The sequence below is a fragment of the Molossus molossus genome, unplaced genomic scaffold (genome assembly GCF_014108415.1).
Source record: "Molossus molossus isolate mMolMol1 unplaced genomic scaffold, mMolMol1.p scaffold_m16_p_8, whole genome shotgun sequence".
Lineage (NCBI taxonomy): Eukaryota > Metazoa > Chordata > Mammalia > Chiroptera > Molossidae > Molossus > Molossus molossus.
Window position 1 is genome coordinate 101,869,823 of NW_023425402.1, and position 13,423 is coordinate 101,883,245.

General features: G+C 39.6%; 1 pseudogene; it reads left to right on the top strand.

Annotated features, from left to right (window-relative positions):
* The first annotated feature begins 12,050 nt into the window (after positions 1–12,050).
* Positions 12,051–13,101, top strand: LOC118621663 (annotated as a pseudogene).
* Positions 13,102–13,423: the final 322 nt, after the last annotated feature.

Genomic DNA, 13,423 nt, shown 5'->3' on the forward strand with positions numbered 1-13,423 from the left:
TTCCCTTGACGGAAACCTCAGGTAGATTTCTTATATGTGTCCTGATCGTTCTAAAGCATAAACATAGTCTGGTGTAAACGAACATGAAGGAGTCAGCACCAAGTTCATCTCCTGCCCTAGCTCAGAACTCAGGCAAGATGTCCTACCAAAGCAACCTGGGGGCTGAGGTGTGGTGGGAACTGTGTCTTCCCTTTTCACTGCCTCCTCCTCTTCCTAGGCCGTGGAAATCCGTTAGGTTGTGGAAGATGTGGGAGAGTTAGAAGAAAAGAGGAACATCAGAAGTAGGCTTTGAAGCTATAAACAGGTATCAGGCATTCAAATCCCGCTGCTCCTCCTGAGGACAGCTCCCGCAGCTCCGGATCACAGAGCTGTGCTCCAAGCAGTGCTCCTCACCCAGCTCCTTCTAAGCCTTGGATCGCTACAGTCTGTCCCACTCGGTCATCATCGGTTGAATTCTCCATGTTCTCTCGACGATTCCTCTTAAGTGGATTCCCTTTCTAGCAGAATTCGGTCCATTTGTGATTCAGAAGGATCACATTTCATCTATGGAACCATACCCAATTTATGTATAATTGGGCAGAGTATGGAAAGTGGTCTTACCTCAGTAGTGGGAACCAAATTAGCCCTAGACTAAACAGGTAGCTGGTTTCATCTAACAAATCTAAACACAAAATCAGCAGGGCCAATACACTTCCCATTGACTTCAGTGCACCCCCAAGCAAAGCTCAAGAATATTTACAGGAGTACAAATATCTATAGCACCCCACAAGGTAAAGTCTAACATGTCCAGCAGCCAATCAAAAAGCATGGGAAAAATGACCTGTAACGTGGAGCAAAATCAATTAATTAATATGGGTTCGGAACTGATGAATGTTAGATCAGCAGATGAAGATGTCAACAGCATTAATGTAATTGTATTTTATGTATTAAAAATGTTAAGTTAAGCCAGGGAAGATATAAAAGTATCAAATTCCACTTCTGGAGATAAAGAAACCAAGTCAGAAAAGTGTAGCTTGCTCAGAGTTACACAGCAAGAATGAAGAAAGCTAATTCCATAGGGAAACCTGTAAATCAACATGCTGTCAGACTGTAAACAAGATGAAACCCAACTTATTTTCAAGAGGTCCTTCCTGACTCCCAATACCCAGTAGCTAGTCAATGTAAATGACGTCACGTAGTGTCAACTCAACCTCATCCAGTGACTCTCCAGGACCTGAAGGTAAGCTTCAAGAGACCCGTGTTGCCAGAGGTTCATGCCCAGTGCTGGCATATGGAAATACCAGAACAAACAGGGTGTCAGGATTATGGACTCACACGTTTGTATATTTCCCACGATAATACATAAGAATGTGTTTTTAAAATCTCAAAGTTATAAAATAAAATATTTTAGACATAGAATAGAAGGAAATAAGAGAGGGCTCGAGGAGCCAGGCAGGTGCCTCAGGAAACCCTGCAGCTGCACCAGCCTCCGATCGCCTCTATGATCGCAGCACGTTTTAGGTACGAGTTCCCCAAGCCCTAGCCTAGTGCTTCCTGCATCTGCGCAGAAACATTTCTCATGGCTTCTGCAATGCCTACTGCTTTCTTGAAAACATCACAGAGCAATGACTTTGAAGTGATAAATATATTTAATACTCCAACACTGGAAGCTCTTTCCAGATGCAGAGTAAATGATGCCTGGAGGCCTTTCAATATTTTTGAAGTTTTAATAACAAAAAGTCTGGCAACCAGTAATCTGGGAATAAGCGAGACATCTACAGCCACCATTTATTATATTTGTTCTTCTCATGGCATATGGGTCTCACATTTCTCTCATGAAAGACCGTATGCATGTTGGTCTGCTGATCACAATAAATTTCACGTCTTCATTCAGTAAAAATTGTTAAAACAAATTCCCTTATTTGTATATCTATTTTTTGTTACATTTTCCAGTAGGTCTCTGTCTCTCTGTGGTCTCTCTCTCTCCCTCTGCAAGGCTCATGTGTCTCTCTCTGTGTGTCTTTGCGTGTATATGTACTGAATACCATAATCAAGTCTTCCAGTGAATTTTAACAGCTTGATTTTGGAGCTTACTGTGAATTTCAAAACATCTCAACAGTGCCCAGCATAGGCCCTTAAAATATACAAATGCTTTCAGTAGTAATAAGAGGCCATGAAGCATAGCACAGTGCTTTTCAAAATTTAATATGCACACAAACCGTCAGGGGAACTTGTTAAAATGCAAATTGTGATTCAGTAGGTCTCAAATAATACTTGAGATTCCGATTTTTCTTAACCTCACAGGTGATGCCAATGCTGCTATTCCATGGCCCATATGTGAAGTAGCAAAGGCAAAGTGGAAATCACATGGAATATGACAGATGTGAGCTCAAATCTCTGCTCAGCACTGATTGGATATGGGACTTCTGTATGTTTCGGGCATCACTTTTGGTCTCATTATTTCTGTGGTCTCAGGGATTTTGCTGTGACATAATGGCATTGTGTCTGTACAAGCACCTACTTAATGGACCCTGTAGAAGAAATGTTAGGTGCTTTGCAATCTCTCTCAATACTGAGGAACATGAGAGGTCTATACATAATGGGGTGCTTTTAAATGTCCAAGAAAGTATTTTTTCAGAATGCTGTATTTTAACACTTTCTCTAAGAAGTAAAAAGAAATGACTATTGTTTACATCACAGGTCTTGCCCACAAAAAATTTTTGGCAATACTACTTTATAATTAATTAATTTATTTTTGTTACAGATGTTTCTCCCTTTTTCCCTCAGACACCCTCCTTCCTATCCCCCCCACCCCACAAGCATTGTTTTTGTTTTGTTTTTTTATCCTCACCTGAGGACATTTTTGCACTTATCTTCAGATAGAGCAGGAGGGAGAGAGGGAGGAAGAGAGAGAGAGGAACATCAATGTGAGAGAGTCACATCGAGTGGTAGCCATCCACACAACCCCAACCAGGCTGGGGACACACCACAACCGAGGCACGTGTCCTTAGTGGGAACTGATCCTGGGTCTCTCTGGTCCGCGGGCTGATGCTCTAACTGCTGAGCCAAACCGGCCAGGGCAAGCATTGTTGTCTATGCCCATTGGTTACGCACACATGTAAGTTCTTTGACTTATCTCATTCCTACCCCCACCCCCATCCTCTGAGGTTGTCAGTCTGAATCGTACTCCTTTCTATGTCTCTGGGTCTATTTTGCTCATCAGCTTTTGTTTCATGATATTCCACAAATAAGTGAGATCATGTGGTACTTGTCTTTCTCTGATTGGCTTGTTTCGCTTAGCGTGATACTCTCCAGGTCCCTCCATCTCATCTCAAATAGTACTTTCTACAAATACTTTCAGGTCACAGAAATGGCTGGACATGGTACCACCGCATGACTTGTGTGAACATAAGACTTAAAAAAACAAAAACAAAAAAACGAGCGTTCTGAGTGCTACAGAACACTCCAGTTAGAAACACAGTGCTGGCATCTCAGGAGGGGCTGAGGGGGGATGGCTGGTGCCACCCTTCGGAAGAGGGGCCTGTGTCAGCTAGCGGTCTCTTCCCCTCAGCTGCACATCTACCCTACCCTGCTCTGCTGCTGACAGTGGTGCGTTTCTCCCGTGTCAGCTGGCAGGGTCTTCGTTGTGAGCAGAAACTGTTCTCGGGGTGGACGGGCACTGGGGGAGAAAGGAGATTTTCTTCCAGATTCTGCTGTACTTTTGTTTCCTGCCACACTTGGCAGCTGGCCAGGTGCAGCATCTCTGATTGAACAGCCTCCCAGCATTCTCTGTCATGGTTTCGGAGAAAGTTCTAAGGCTTAGCATCAACCTGTGGTCTACTTTCCCCATTACCCCTTGTCTTGGCTTTCCAGCCACACCTCCAACGAAGTGTGGGTCCCGCTCCTGGTGTGGGTGTGCCCACTTCAATAGTCCTTCCTTTCATGGTGTTAGTAGATACTTCCGATTTCTCCTCTTCCTGAATTCTTTAGAGTTCTCTTTATCTCTGAGTAGCTTAAGGCGTATTACTCCAATCTCCTATAATAGTCAGTCAATAATTATTTATATTAAACTGTACCTGTTCAAATTAACATGATGCATGGTTTCTATCTTTCTGTTAAATCAATGATAGATACAGGCCTTAACATCTAGTATGGATATACTCTTACCCAACTTGGATGGCAAGTGGTCACAAAATACAATAAAAACGGTGTTGCAAAGTATAGTGAAGACTCAAAAAAGTAAAGTAAAAAGTCAAATCTGCCAAAAAGAAGACTGATGATGGGTCATTTTAGTTGAAAGTTTCACCTAACAGAATTAATCCATTAGTCATGATGTGTCAAGAGGAGAATGTTATCTTTCAAATACAAAACTGCTAAATTCTCACCAGTCTCTGAGAATCCATAGATTCTTTGAGAGTTTTCTAAAAATAATTTATATTCATGTATCCAATGAAATCCTTGTTTCCTTTTCCATTGAATAGTATCAGTTTACTATTTATTTTTTATTAATTTTTATTTTTTTATTAACTTGAGAGAGAAAGAGAGATTTGTTATTCCACTTACTTATACATTTATTGGTTGACTTTTGTATGTGCTCTGACGAGGGATTGAACCAGCAGCCTTACAGTATCTGGACGATGCTCTAAATAACTGAGTTACCAGACCAGGGCTTTGTGGTCCAATATTTCAAATTATATTGCTGTTTCCAAGCCTGGGAAGAAGAGCTTTGGTTTAAGATGCATCATGGTCATTCTTCTTTCTATGTCCCCTTAGAGTCAATATTGAAAAATAACCAATGTGAAATTATGGCTATAAAAGTTTGCTAAGAGATATGAAAAGTATCCACATGTGTTATACACATAATATGTAAGTATTTTAAAAGATAATTGAATGATATATTTCATTTTAAGTTTGGGAAGTGTTATATTTAGAAAGAAACAGTAAACAAAAAACAGTAATTTTGGAACATCACATTAATTTTCTTTTATCTATTTAACTCTCTACTCTTCATGTGCCAAGGTCTCAGTCTTTGAATATTTTCTCTCCTTTGTATACCATCACTTTGCATATCAAGGCGACCGCATCCAGTTCATTTTTTCAAAAAATACCACCTGTATTGTAATGACTTGCAAATTTATATCTTCAATTGAGTCCTATCCTCTGAACTTTACATTTTAGGGGAGTTGGACCCAATTGAAATATTTGGGTGTTAAAAGAGATGTCCAGAGTTTAAGAGGTTACTAGTTTTATATTATAACATTACATGCTTTACAAATTTATGCTTGCCAAAATTTCCATATAATTTTCTAATAGATATCTCAAAGTGAAAATGTCTAAAACTTTGTGCCTAATTTCTAACTCTCCCACCAAGATTTTTAAGCAGATTTTTTAAAAATCTCTCTTCATGGTAATGTTTTTCTTCCTCCTACTCAAGCCCAAACACTGTGTGTCCTTCCTAAGTGCTTGTTTTCCTTGCACCCCACACCTGACCAGTCAGCAATTGGCATTGGCTCTGCCTTTGAAATACATCAAGAATTCGAACACTTCACACCTCCCCGCTGCTACTACTCTGATCAAAACCTTCCTATTTCATATAAATGATTGCATTAGTCTTCTTCTTTTTGCCCCTGGCCATCTTAAGTGTTTAGGGGGAAAAATGTTTTTAATTTGTTCACACTCATGGAGTCATAAATCACCAGAGCTGGAATTAATTTAAGTCTCTGATCCATGACTTATTTATCAAATAAAAAAAAATGGTGCCCAGAGGATGACGTGACTTCCTAATAACCACAGAGGGAGCCAGGAAAGGCAGTGAGTGAGTTGCAAGCCTATCAAATGCTTGCACCTAAAGGACTCAGCCGGTGGGTGTGGATACCCAGCCAATGCTTCTCCCCCTCCTCTTTCTTCTGTTCTCTCCACAATGTCCCAGTGAAGCCACACTGTTCTTTGAACACGCCAGGTACATCAGGGACACTGGACTCACGGTGCCCTCCCCTTGGACACTCTTCCCTCACATAACTACATGCCTAGCTCTTCTCTTCCTCGTCTTTCCCAGCAATCTCCTTCTTGAGACGTCTCCTGGCCGCCTCTCGGAGGTTCGTCTCCTCTCTCCTCTGAGAAGTTCTTATCCTCTCAACTGCGTTAGCATTTTTACTCCCCCATTCTTGGCATTTTTATTATCTAACATGTATTTTATGCTGTGTATTTCTTCAATGCTATAAGAATAGTAATAAATAGAATAACTCGTTATTTATTGTCTTTCCTTCTCCTTAGAATACACATAAGCTCCATAAGGAAGGAATTTGCATTGTTGTCCATTTTATTCTTTACCATGTCCCCTAGCATGCATGAGATGTTTGATAAACACTTGTTTTCAATTCCTTTATTTTACTATACAGAACTCCTTTTGTAATGCTCATATCTTGAGTGAGATAATCCTTCCCCAGTTATATTATATGTATTCACACTACTCAGATTTTTCCTTTGCACATTTCCATGGCACTTGGTTGGGTATCATGAGGGATTATATTCCTTACTAACAAATTGTTACACACTTATTATAATACTTGTACTTGTTTAAAATTATTTTCTCAAGGAATAGTTTGATAAAAAAAAATATTTGTAGGTGCTGGTAGTGTTGAGCTATGGAGAAACACATACATAAAATCAAGAAAAATAGATTTTATTAAAAAAATATCTATATCCATATCTCTATCTCTATCTATCATCTCTATCTATATTTATAATTTGTTATAGAGAAAGAAAGGGAGAGAGAGATAAAAAAACATCCATGTAAGAAAGATATATCTACTGGCTATCTTCTGCACTCCCCTTACAGGGGATCAAACCCTCAACCCCGGCATGTGCCCTGAACAGGAATTGAACCAGGACCTCATAGGACATCGGTCAATCAATTGCGCAAAACTGTCTGGGCAAGAAAATAGATTTTTAAAAATGAACAAAATCATATTGAATTTTCTGTGAAATTAAAACACATCGAAGGACTAATTTCACAGGATAAAGAGCTAAACTGATACATTTTTTCTGTTCAACTCTTCTCTTCCCTGTGTGTTACTGGTAGTTATGAAAATAAACATGTGAACATGTAAACATGTGAACAGCTGTGAAATGATAACTTACCCTTCAAAATAGCTATATTTTTTTTTTCTTTGGGCATTTTGCAACCATTCTTTCGGGGGGGGGGGGGACCACATATAATAGTTGAGACTATGTAAGGGAAAAAAACTTTAACTTTTCTTTTTTATTGTTTTTCAGGATCTAGTTTCCATGGAGATAAAGACAACAATGAAAGTCAAGGAGGAATCTCAATGAATTAATAATAAATGCAATAAGAATCATTTTGCAGCATCTGCTGGATACTTTGTTAAGCCTTTTAACACATTATGTCATTTTATCCTATTATACCATTTTAGAAGAAAATTCAGTCTGGAAGAAAAGTAAGAAGTTCTCTCAAGGTCACAGAGTAAGTCAGTTTCAGAATTATACTTTAAGCTAAAATCTGGCTGGCTAGATCCAGAGCTAATACCTAGGCTATTTCTTCCAAACTTCTATTTTTACCCAAGTAACTATTTGATTTCAGGAGATTTCTGAGAAAAATATTTAGAACAATCAATAATTTTTACATTTCAAATTTCACTTAATTTGTATAATAAGATATTTTAAAATTCAAAGATGTTACCTTAACATTCAAATTTAAAGATAAGATGTCACAAAGATAGATGTGACCCTATTGAAAAAAATCACATTAAAGATTTACTGCGTATTCTAATATTAATTAAGAATGTTTAAAACACATATGTAAAACCTTTCATAAATTTATAAAGTGCATAATGTTATAAGAAAAAGCCAGTTGACCTTTCATATTCTGCAAATCATTTTTAATACCCAAAATTTTATATCGGGCCTGAATTATTTCTATGTAGATCTTTAACATTTCCCTGAGTCTACTCTTCATTTTTTTTTTACCTATATGAATAAAATGACTACTTGGATAATGGTTCATTTTATTACTTTGTCCTGAGCTCGACCAAGTTTCTTCATAACCATCAAATTGGATGCTCTCTAGCCTAGCTTCCTTTGGTAAATAGCCACAAACATGAGACCAGTTTTGAGCAGATAAATTATTTTAACTCAGTAAGAATATATTAAATTAAAATTAAGTTCTCCAACAATTTCTTAAGTCCTTATCGGTTGAAAATCAATCGTTGTCTGTCAAAAAGCTAGGAAATTAAATATTAATCTTTAAATCATCAGTACTTTCTTGAGTATTGAGAGAAATTGCTTTTTTTTTTTTTTTTTTTTTTATAAATGTGCAGATTTATGGTTCACACATAGCTAGAACTGGAAGAAAATTGAAAATCACTTCGAACCAATTTTCTCTTTTTATAAATAAGAAAATGCCCCGAGAGATGTGGTGATTTGCTCAAGGTGATAGAGAACAGAAAAAGTTAAGAAAAAGGTATGGGCAAGCTAAAGCCATCTGCTTCCCAAACATATAACTTTCTGACACTGTCTCTGCTTCTGCTCTTGGTCTATGGGCTATTCTCAACACGGCAGCCAGGATCATCCCTTTACCATGTAAATCATGTCCCTTTTCTGGTGATCCCTCCAAAATGCCTCCCCTCTCAGGGTAAAAGGCAAAGTCTGAACATGTCTGTAAGCGCCTACATGATCCAGTCCCAGTTTTGTTCTCCAACAACATTACCTACTCTTTTTTTTTTTAATTGACCCCTCATTGACTCCCATTGACCCCCTCCTCCTTGCTCCCACCCTCTCCTGCTTTCCTATTCTTATACCCATTGCTCATCCTTTAGCTGTAATGAGCTGTTCTTCCAACATAACCGTTGACCTTTCACTGTTAGCGAAAGGAAGACTTACACCAAATGTACACATGACGAACACTCCCCAAGTTCAGGTATTACCTTCTCAATCTTCTCTTGACCGCCATGTTTAAAAACACAATTTCTCTCCAAACCAGCGCTTCGAATTCCGCTCAGGTACCTTTATTTTTTCACAGCTTGTATAATCTTCTAACATTGATTTGTTTATTATTGCTTTTGTTGTTTATTTTCTTTCTTCCTTTGTTATTTTCAAACCTAGAAATGAATAAGTTTGTCAGTTTTGTTTCTGGGGAACCCTAAGCCCCCGAACAGTACCAAAGACCTAATAAATAGTTGATAAACTAGAAAACGCATGAAGAGGCTGTCAACAATTGTTTTAATTTGAATATAAACTTGATCTTAATAAGATTGAAGGCTGGAAAACTCAAAGTTACACCAACATATTATTATAAAATTTTTAAAAATCTCCCACAAGAAAACACATTGCTCCTATTACCCTATAACTGGAATGAAGTCACAGAATGCACAATTATTCAGTGCACTTTCTTAGGATTTGGAAAAGTAATCTGTCTTAACTTCCTTTGGGTTGATACTAAAACTTAGCCATATGATTTGTGGAATAAGAAACTCACAAGGCTAATTAAATGCGTCTTCAACAGTGAATGTTTAACCACAAAAGCAGCTCCAAATGTTAGCTTTTCAAATACAGTCTGGTAAAAAATGGAAATATTGATTTATCATTTAAGACTACTAGTTTTCTCTAAATGAAAAATGTCATTTTCTGTAGTCTGAAGCTTAGAATCACAGAGAGTCCAAATATAACCCTCACAACTCTGCAATACAAACAGAAAAACCATCCCTTTACACACACCTGGACTTCTTTTTCTTTTTTAACATTATTTTTATTGTTGACACTATTACAGATGTCTCCATTTTCCCCACTTTGCCCACCACCACCCAGCCTCTGCCCTCCCCCTTTCCTCTGGCCGTCACCACACTGCTGTCTGCACCTACGGGTTCTGCATACATGTTCTCTGGCTAATCCCTTCACCTTCTTTCATCCAGTCCCCTCTGCTCACTCTCCTCTGACAGCTGTCATCTGTTCCATGTATCCACGCCTCTGGTTTGCTGTTCTGTCTGTTTATTCTGTTCATTACACTTCACACGTCCTCTTCACTGGGCCGCCAGGTACTCTGGGAAGGGGTGCCTCGTGATTCCACTACCTCTGAGGTTATGAGTCAATGGAAAAATAGTCTATAGGCAATTCTGTGGGCAAGGCCTAGCTGCCATTTGTCCACTGATTAAACCCTATCTACCTCTCCACATGCAACTCAGTTGTTATCACGTCTGTTTGTTGGTTACTTCTTTCTCGGTATTCCCCTGGCACTTCGGGGTCCAGTACTGGAGACAGCACACGCAGCGCCACGTTGTGTCGTGTTTTATTTGCATCTATCTCTGTTGTTCTTCCGTTAGGAAGTGCTCTTCCTAAGGCCATGGGTTTTTAATGGAAAGAGCACAGACTTTTGGAGCACAGCAGACCCGAGCCAGAACCCCAGCTCTACCGCTCACTGAAGGAATACCCTGCAGTACATTCCGGAAGCTCTCCGAGCTTGCCTTTCTTACTTGGAAAAAGCAAATTCTACTGGCTCTATAGTAACTGCCATAAGAACTAAGAAATGCAAAGCAGCTTTCCTGTTTATTTAGCAAGTGCTAACATAGTGTTTGTGGAGTACCAGGTGATGTTTTAAGTAGTTTACCTTTACTCATTTCAATCCTCAGAGTAGTCTCATAAGTTAGTAGTTTATTTGCTTCACTTTGCAGAAGAGAAAATGGATGCATAGAAAGGTTGAGAAACTTCACAAAGTTTTCCAGGCAAAAGGCAACAGAACCAGGATTTAAACCCAGAGAGAGTGGCTTCAAGGTGTGCGCCGTGATAGCTCTGCCGTCCTGCCTTTCCGACAGGAGAGAAACACTGGCCACGGGTCTGTTCAAGGTCACATAGCTTAAGTGATACAAGTAGAATTAGAATCTAGAGGTTCTTAGTCCTGAACCAAAGCACAGTCTGAGCCATCACACTCCTAGCAATTAATTATGTGCATTTGAGAATTTATAAATCAAAGTTAACTTGATTCATTTAAATCCATCCTGGTTAAAGGTTCACTCAACCAAAGAGTATCTGTTCTTTCTCTGCAGGAATCATGAAATTAAATTAATTTGCAAAAGTCAGGCTCTATTACTAAATAAGTCTATTTATATTAGTGTTCTTTGTTATGTATGAAGTTCTATATTACCAAACATGTTCAATACCAAGCATCAGTATTCAGATAGTATTGGTTTGTATCCAGTGGGTTAAAAAAAAATGTGGAAAAAGACTGAATTTAAGGACAGAAAAGAAACAAGAAAAGCATGTTATTTCTCTCAAGGTCATGATAATTAATCATTCCTAGAAGTTTGACATTTTTGAAATGCATATAAGATTTTAGTATGTACTCCTATTAAAATAATTACTGATTGAAATCAACAGGCTGAGACAGTTGCATTTTATTTAACTTTGAAATTTCTGTCCAGTAAGGATTTTTATATTTATTTATATCTCAATTTTCTTTCTGTTCTTTTCAAACAAACATTTATTATTGGATTTTTCACAGCCTGATTGTGAGGATTGCCGCTGTGAAGATTATGACGTTCTTTCATAAAGAGATTTCAAATACTGGATTTTCCCATAGGAAACTTGAGAAGCATTTAAGTTCCTGATTTTAAAAAACAACAAAATCAGCCCTCGCCAGCATGGCTCAGGTGGATGCATGTCAGCCTGTGCACCAAAGTATTGTCCGTTCAATTCCAGGTCAGGGCACATGCCGGGGTTGGGAGCTCAAACCTCAGTAGGGGGTACAGCCCACCGATGTTTCTGTTTTTTCTGTTTTTCCCTCTCTCTCTATAAAATGATTAAAAAAAACAAACAATAATTTCTCTTGAATTGTCCTTTTGCATACTAATTTAGTGGGTAACTGATAATAATCTTTAAAGATCATAACTGGTTTTTAAACTCATTTAAATGCCAAGGCTTTAAAAATAAAATAAATGCAGCCTTTAATTTTTGAAATATTGTGAATATTGGTTTTTGTCTTCCTGGGTTTAAAATCATGTGAATTTGGCTCTCTTCTCCTCCAATTTGTCAGACAGCCGCGTCTTCCTGCGCAGTGCCAGCCTCATCCCTGAGACACGATGGTGAAGATCGGAGTGAACGGATTTGGCCATATTGGGCGCCTGGTCACCAGGGCTGCTTTTAACTTTGGCAAAGTAGATATTGTCGCCATCAATGACCCCTTTATTAACCTCAACTACATGGTCTACATGTCCCAGTATGATTCTACTCATGGCAAGTTCAAAGGCACAGTCAAGGCTGAGAACGGGAAGCTTGTCATCAGCGGAAAGTCCATCTCCATCTTTCAGGAGCGAGATCCCGCCAACATCAAATGGGGTGATGCTGGTGCTGAGTATGTTGTGGAGTCCACCGGTGTCTTCACTACCATGGAGAAGGCTGGGGCTCACTTGAAAGGTGGAGCCAAGAGGGTCATCATCTCTGCCCCTTCTGCGGATGCCCCCATGTTTGTGATGGGCGTGAACCATGACAAGTGTGACAACTCCCTCAAGATTGTCAGCAATGCCTCCCGCACCACCAACTGCTTGGCCCCCCTGGCCAAGGTCATCCATGACAACTTTGGCATCGTGGAAGGACTCATGACCATGGTCCACACCATCACTGCCACCCAGAAGACCATGGATGGCCCCTCTGGGAAGCTGTGGCGTGATGGCCGATGAGCTGCCTAGAACATCATCCCTGCTTCTACCGGCGCTGCCAAGGCTGTGGGCAAGGTCATCCCTGAGCTGAATGGGAAGCTAACTGGCATGGCCTTCTGTGTCCCCACCCCCAATGTGTCTGTCGTGGATCTGACCTGCCGCCTGGAGAAAGCTGCCAAATACGATGATATCAAGAAGGTAGTGCAGCAGGCATCAGAGGGCCCCCTGAAGGGCATCCTGGGCTATACTGAGGACCAGGTTGTCTCCTGCGACTTCAACAGTGACACCCACTCCTCCACCTTCGATGCTGGGGTTGGCATTGCCCTCCATGACCACTTTGTCAAGCTTGTTTCCTGGTATGACACTGAATTCGGCTACAGCAACAGGGTGGTGGACCTCATGGTCCACGTGGCCTCTAAGGAGTAAGAGCCCCCTGGACCACCAGCCCCAGCGAGGAGAAGAGAGGCCCTCAGCTGCTGGGGACTCCTTGTCCCAAACTGATTCCTCAACACACTGAGATCTCCTGACCTCTAGTTTCCATCCCAGATCCCCTGAAGAAGGGGAGGGGCTTAGGGAGTCCTACTTTGTCATGTACCATTAATAAAGTTCACTGTACCCCCCAAAAAAATAAAATAAAAAAATAAACTCATGTGAATTTTAAGTAGAATTCATAAATACACTCAAATATAATCAATATTTTGGAATTTCATGTTTATTTATAAATATATAAAATAAAAGTCCCAAATTCAGATTTCACAGGGATTAAATTTAGTTCTTGATAT